Source organism: Peromyscus californicus, unplaced genomic scaffold (assembly GCF_007827085.1).
Source record: "Peromyscus californicus insignis strain IS unplaced genomic scaffold, ASM782708v3 Scaffold_16__1_contigs__length_79575227, whole genome shotgun sequence".
Classification (NCBI taxonomy): Eukaryota; Metazoa; Chordata; class Mammalia; order Rodentia; family Cricetidae; genus Peromyscus; species Peromyscus californicus.
The window spans coordinates 17,437,445-17,443,444 of NW_026294458.1; positions in this window are offsets into that span (position 1 = coordinate 17,437,445).

Genomic DNA, 6,000 nt, shown 5'->3' on the forward strand with positions numbered 1-6,000 from the left:
TCAGAGGGCTTCATCTGGTGACTGCGGAGCCTGGCACCTCCTCCTGTGGCTGGTTGTGTTTTGTGTTTTGTTTTTTTAAACTCTTTTGCTCTTTAGTTCTTTTAGCTCCAAATAAATACATATGGAGGCTTATTATTTCTTATAAATATCCGGCCTTGGCTTGTTTCTAGCCAACTTTTCTTAAATTATCCCATCCACCTTTGGCCTCTAGGCTTTTTCTTTTTCTTACTTCTGTGTATCTTACTTTCACTCTTACTCCAGGGCTGGCTGTGTGGCTGTGTGGCTGTGTGGCTGTGTGGCTGTGTGGCTGGGTGGCTGGGTGCTGTGTGGCTGGGTGGCTGGGTGGCTGGGTGGCTGGGTGGCTGGGTGGCTGTGTGGCTGTGTGGCTGGGTGCTGGGTGGCTGTGTGGCTGGGTGGCTGTGTGGCTGTGTGGCTATGTGGCGGGCCCCTAACGTCCTCCTCTCCTTGTTCTCTGGCTCCTTCATCTCCTCATATGTTCTCCTTCTGTATATTCTCTCTGTCCTCCAGCCCCGCCTATCCTTTCTCCTGCTTTGTTATTGGCCGTTCAGCTCTTTATTAGACCAATCAGATGTTTTAGACAGGCAAAGTAACACAGCTTCACAAAGTTAAACAAATGTAACGGAAAAGAATGCAACACATCTTTGCATCATTAAACAAATATTTCACGGCATAAACAAATGTAACACATCTTAAAATAATATTCTACAACATTCTCCTGTGAGACTGTAGATTGTCCAGCATCTGCATAGACAGTGGCAGCTGTATACTTGGTCATTCCTGAAACTAGTAGCCCCCAAAAAAAACCTCAATGCAGAGAATACTCCTCAGTTCTTGCCGGGGTACCAGTTTTATTTTGAATTAATACTTATTAATTGTGGGGATGGAGCTCAGCATGTGCCAAGTGTGCTGCTGGAAGTCTGTGCACTGAGAAGTGAGGACAGCTCCCAGGAGTCGGTTCTCTCCTCCACCACGTGGACCTCATGGGTTCAAACTCGCTTCAGCTTGGCGGTGGGTCCCTTACCACTGGGCCATCTCATTGGCACCCAGTTGTACAGAAATGGGATAGCAGTAGCTGTTTTCAACTTGCTTCACATCTTCTGGGACTTTTGAGTACAAAACTCACTACTTTATCAAGACATGACCTTCGAGCCTCTAACTCAAGGTCGTGGTTTTCAGGGTGGGCAGACTTATCTACCCATCGCAACTCAGATCACTGGCCCAGGGATTCTGATCCCACAAGCCTAGGGTAGGACTGAGAACCAGCATCCTCAGACCATACTTTGAGAACCACCAGGCTAGGCTTTTGTACTTGAGTTTTGGAAATCCACAATTCTCCTGTGTTCCTGAGAACTCCACCACTGTGGCTCTGTTTATGGAACACTCATAATAATTCTATTAGATCCAAGTTTACCTTCCCACAGCCACCCATGTGGCTCACAGGTTCACCCTCACACCGGCACTATGCCGAGGAAGGGTTGATGTAGGCTGAAACAACTGGGACATATTAAAAAGTGGACTAGGTTCAAGTTCGTCCTCAAAGGGACATTTATCTGTTCAGGAGGAAGGGGCATGCTGACACAGGAATCGTGTTGTTGGTGACCCGGAAAGCAGGAGCATGTTCTGGGACAGCACTGAGGCAGTACATTATTCCACAGGAGGGGCCTGTCTGCTGCCGGAACCAATGTGACCTGAAAGTACAGCCAACCTGCACTGAGAATTCCTGACTTTTGTGCCAGCAGATGATTGAGCTCTTTGGGAGCCTCTGGGCGCGGAGGTGTGCAACCACCGGGGGAGCGGATGTGTTTCCTCAGGCCCAGGGCCCGTCCTTCTTCTTCTTTCTGTGGAAAAAGGGCTCGCCCCTGCAGGGTGTGGCAAGAACCGACCTGAGGAGGAAGCTTTGCTCAATAGGAAATGAGCTACAGCGGTAAAATGGAGAAGCAAGGCTGCCCTCGGCTCGCCGGTTTTGAAAAGAAGAGTGAGAAGTGAACATGAATGGCAGGGGCCCCTGGAAACAACCCACGCATCCATCAGGCAGACATCTGTGAAATTAATTGGAGCATCTACACTGTGGCAACCTGAATGAGCTTCATTTCGGCTCCTGCGGAAAAAGTGTCCTTACAAAAGCAATTTGGGGCGGAGGTGGAGGGGGGTAGCCTAGCTCACACTCCTCGACAGCAGGGGGGTCCCAGTGGCAGGGGCTTGGAAGAGCTGGTCACAAGATAGCCTGAGCAGAGAGAACTAGTGCATGCGCACTTCTCAGCTCCAGCTTTTTCCTGTCTAGCTCCCAGCCAATGAAATGGTGTTGCCCACAGTCAAGAGGAATCTTCCCACCTCAATTAAAATCCCTCACAGACACCTGAGAGCCAACCTAATCTGGGTAACTCCTTGAGACCCCCCCCCCTTTCCTAGGTAACTGTAGACTGGTTCAAACTGATGGTTAAGACTAACCATCACTCCGAAGGGTGGTGGCACACTCCCTTAATCCCAGCACTCAGGAAGAAGAGGCTAGCCTGGTCTACAGAGTGAGTTCAGGACAGCCAGGGATACACAGAGAAGCCCTGTCTCGAGAAGGGAAAACAAAAATAAAACAAATCTAACCATCCCGTATGTACCGGAGACGCTAGCAAAAGCAGGGAATGCCAGAGCGGTGGCCTGGAAAGAGATTTGGCTCCATGACAGATGAGAAAAAGCAAGTTGCCAAATAGCCATCAGCTTCTAAACCCCTCCCAACACCCACCCACCTCCTGAGAAGCCCCAGCAGGGCAGCCTGCTGCAGAGGGACAGAGCCAGAGCTGGGGGCAGCATTTGAAGGCAAAGACTTGGTTTCCGCCTCTTCTTTTACCCAAATCCCATCTCTTCTCTCTCTCTCTCTCCCTCCCTCCCTTTCTTCCTCGTCTTTCCCTAAGTAGTTTGCTTCCCTCTCCCTCTCCAACTCCACACACACACATATAAATCAGATACTAGACTTTTTAAAGAAGAGAAGCGCCCTGCCACAGGGTTGGAGTTGGAATCCCCTTCCCTTGAGTTCCCTGAAAGCCTAACTGACTTCAAGATCTTTTCCACTGCAGCACCTGCTATGGTTGGCGGAACTTCCACGACCCAGCTGCTTTTCCCCTTAGTTAAACCCAATTAAACAATTTGCTGCTTCGTTCAGTCTTGAATTCTTTCTGTGTTCTTCCACCTGCCCATGCCTCCGTAGGCCTACTCATTTACATTGCTGTTGGTTGGATTTTGTATCTGTCCCGAGGCTTGGACTCTGATCATATCCCCTAATGACAGGAAGACAGGAACAGATCCAAGTTCACTAAAGGAGAATTAAAAATAAAAAGGAAAGATGCGGAGCTTCAATTCCTGTGAGTAGGTGAGCGGCTTCTGAAACTTCCTGCAGGGTGTAATGGACACTAACGTAAGGACAGGAAGCGCCGGGGAGGCAAGGAAGGTAGCCAGTCATTCGCGGTTTGGTTTCATGGTTTCCACATTTCACACACACAGCGCGGACACACACACACACATACACACACACACACACACACACACACACACACACACACACACACTCGCCTCCGGCCCTGTCCACACAGTTGTAAACATTGCCACCAGGGGGCAGGAGTGTTCTGGTGGCTCAACGTCTCTAACCAGCTGGGGTTGGGCTTTCTGTGAGATCCTTGGGAGGAATTGGGAAGTTACAGACGTTACTTAGGAGTGGGTGAAGTGAACAGGAGGTGACCTAGCATTTGGTGAATGGCAGAGGCAGGGCTTAATGCGTGGTTTAGGGTCTGTAGAGCTCACTGGAAGTTATAACTGATTTCTGCAAACCCCCTTCCCCTTACTAAAGGCAAGACTGCATTAAAGAGAACATCAGACCCACTGGGTGGTGATGGCACAAGCCTTTGATCCCAACACCAAGAAGGCAGAGCCAGACGGATCTCTGCAAGTTCGAGGCTAGCCTGGTCTATACAGCGAGTTCCAGGACAGCCAGGGCTGTTACACAGAGAAACTTTGTCTCAAAAAAAAAACTAAAAAGAAAAACAAAAAATTAAAAATCAGATAATGTCACTAATTTTTCCTGTTTTTCCCCCCATTTACTTTTATTTATGTGTTTGTGTTCATGTATGTGAGGTACCTCCAGAGGCCAAAAGAGGACATCAGATCACCTGGAACTGGAGTTACTGACAGATGTGGGTGCTGGGAACTGAACCCAGTCCTCTCCAGGAGCAGCAAGTACTCTGAACCACTGAGCCATCTCCCTAGCTCTCCATGCCCCCCTCCCTTTTAGAGAGAGCCCTATGTACCCCAGGCTGGACCCACGCTCACTATGTAACTGAAAATAACCTCGGCCTTCTGATCCTCCTGCATCCCCCTTAGGTGAAGGGATTATAGGTGTGCAGCACCTGTGATAATACTTTCGTTTGGTGCTTCATGCATGCTAGGCAAGTACCTTACCAAAGGAGCCAAATCCTAGCCAAGGTTTTACCCTTTCAGTCCTTCCTGCCCTGGACTGAATATCAAAGAGAGAGGCGTGGCCACATCCACTAACCTTGCCATTATGTCTGCCATTGAGAAACCCTGCCATTGTCAAGCAGGGCCACAAGCCTATGACCCACATGACTGAAGGGCATTCGAGCCTGTTCTAAATGGTCCTGCAATTCACTGCTGACTCAGAAAGACTTTTGTCTTGGCCCTTAGTACTTGACAAGATGGCAGCCACCTCCTTGTGGGAGAACGGGGGTGCCGTTTTTTGTTGTTGTTGTTGTTGTTGTTGTTTTTTAAGACAGGGTTTCTCTGTATAGCCCTGGCTACACTGACACACATGCTGAGACCAGGCTGGCCTTGAACTCACAGAGATCCTCCTGTCTCTGCCTCCTGAAACCTAAGGCTTCATAAATCCACAAACATGTTTTATGATGATTTCTTTATGTATCTTACAATAAACATGGTACACATGTGACCAAATTGGGGCTATTTACTTTTCTTGTGGCATTGAGGTGGTGGGTCGGGAACCCCTAATGGTTGTTAGCAGCCAGTTTGCCTTGGGCTGTTTCACAATATCTTGTTCACACCTGTTTCCCAAAAGTCTCCCTGACAAATACATCTTCCATGAGAGAAGGGTCTTTATGTCCTAGTAGAGGAAGTGTCTCTCCCCTTTCTGCTACTTGAAGGACTTTTTTTCTTTTAAGACAGGGTTTCTTTGTGTAGCCCTGGCTGTCCTGACACACATGCTGAGACCAGGCTGGCCTTGAACTCACAGAGATCCTCCTGTCTCTGCCTCCTGAATACTTGGGATTAAAGGCATGCACCACCACCACCTGACTGAAGGACCATTATCTACTGCTTTATACACAAGATGTGTTCAGTAATGAACAAGCCCTTTGGCAAATTTTCTGAAGGTAGATTGTAACACTTACGTGATTCTTTGTTTGTTTCTTTCTTTTTTTCTGTTTTTTGTTGGTGGTGGTTTTTGTTTGTTTGTTTGGTTTTTCAAGACAGAGTTTCTCTGTGTAGCTTTGGTGCCTTTCCTGTAACTCACTCTGTAGCCCAGGCTGGCCTTGAACTCACAGAAATCCACCTGCCTCTGCCTCCCGAGTGCTGGGATTAAAGCTTCTGCCACCACTGCCCAGTGCTGTTTTGTTTTTGACAGAAGGTATCACTATGTAGCCCTAGCTGGTCTAAAAATTGCTACATTCTGGGTCTTTTGTTTTTGTTTTTTTGAGACAGGGTATTATTGTGTAGCCCTGGCCACCCTGGTAGATCTAACTGTGTAGATCAGGATGGCCATTAGCTCACAGCACCCTCTGGCAGCGATTCACTTTTTAAAAAATGTTTCTATCAAATATTTAAGGAATTAGTGTTCTTTAAAATATAAAATTGCAAAGAAAATACATGTATATGTTCATCACAGGATGCCTAATGTTAGCCCTTTCTTTTTTCTAGGGAGATGTCCTTGTTGTTTCTTCCAAGTCCCCAGGCATCAGTCTCACG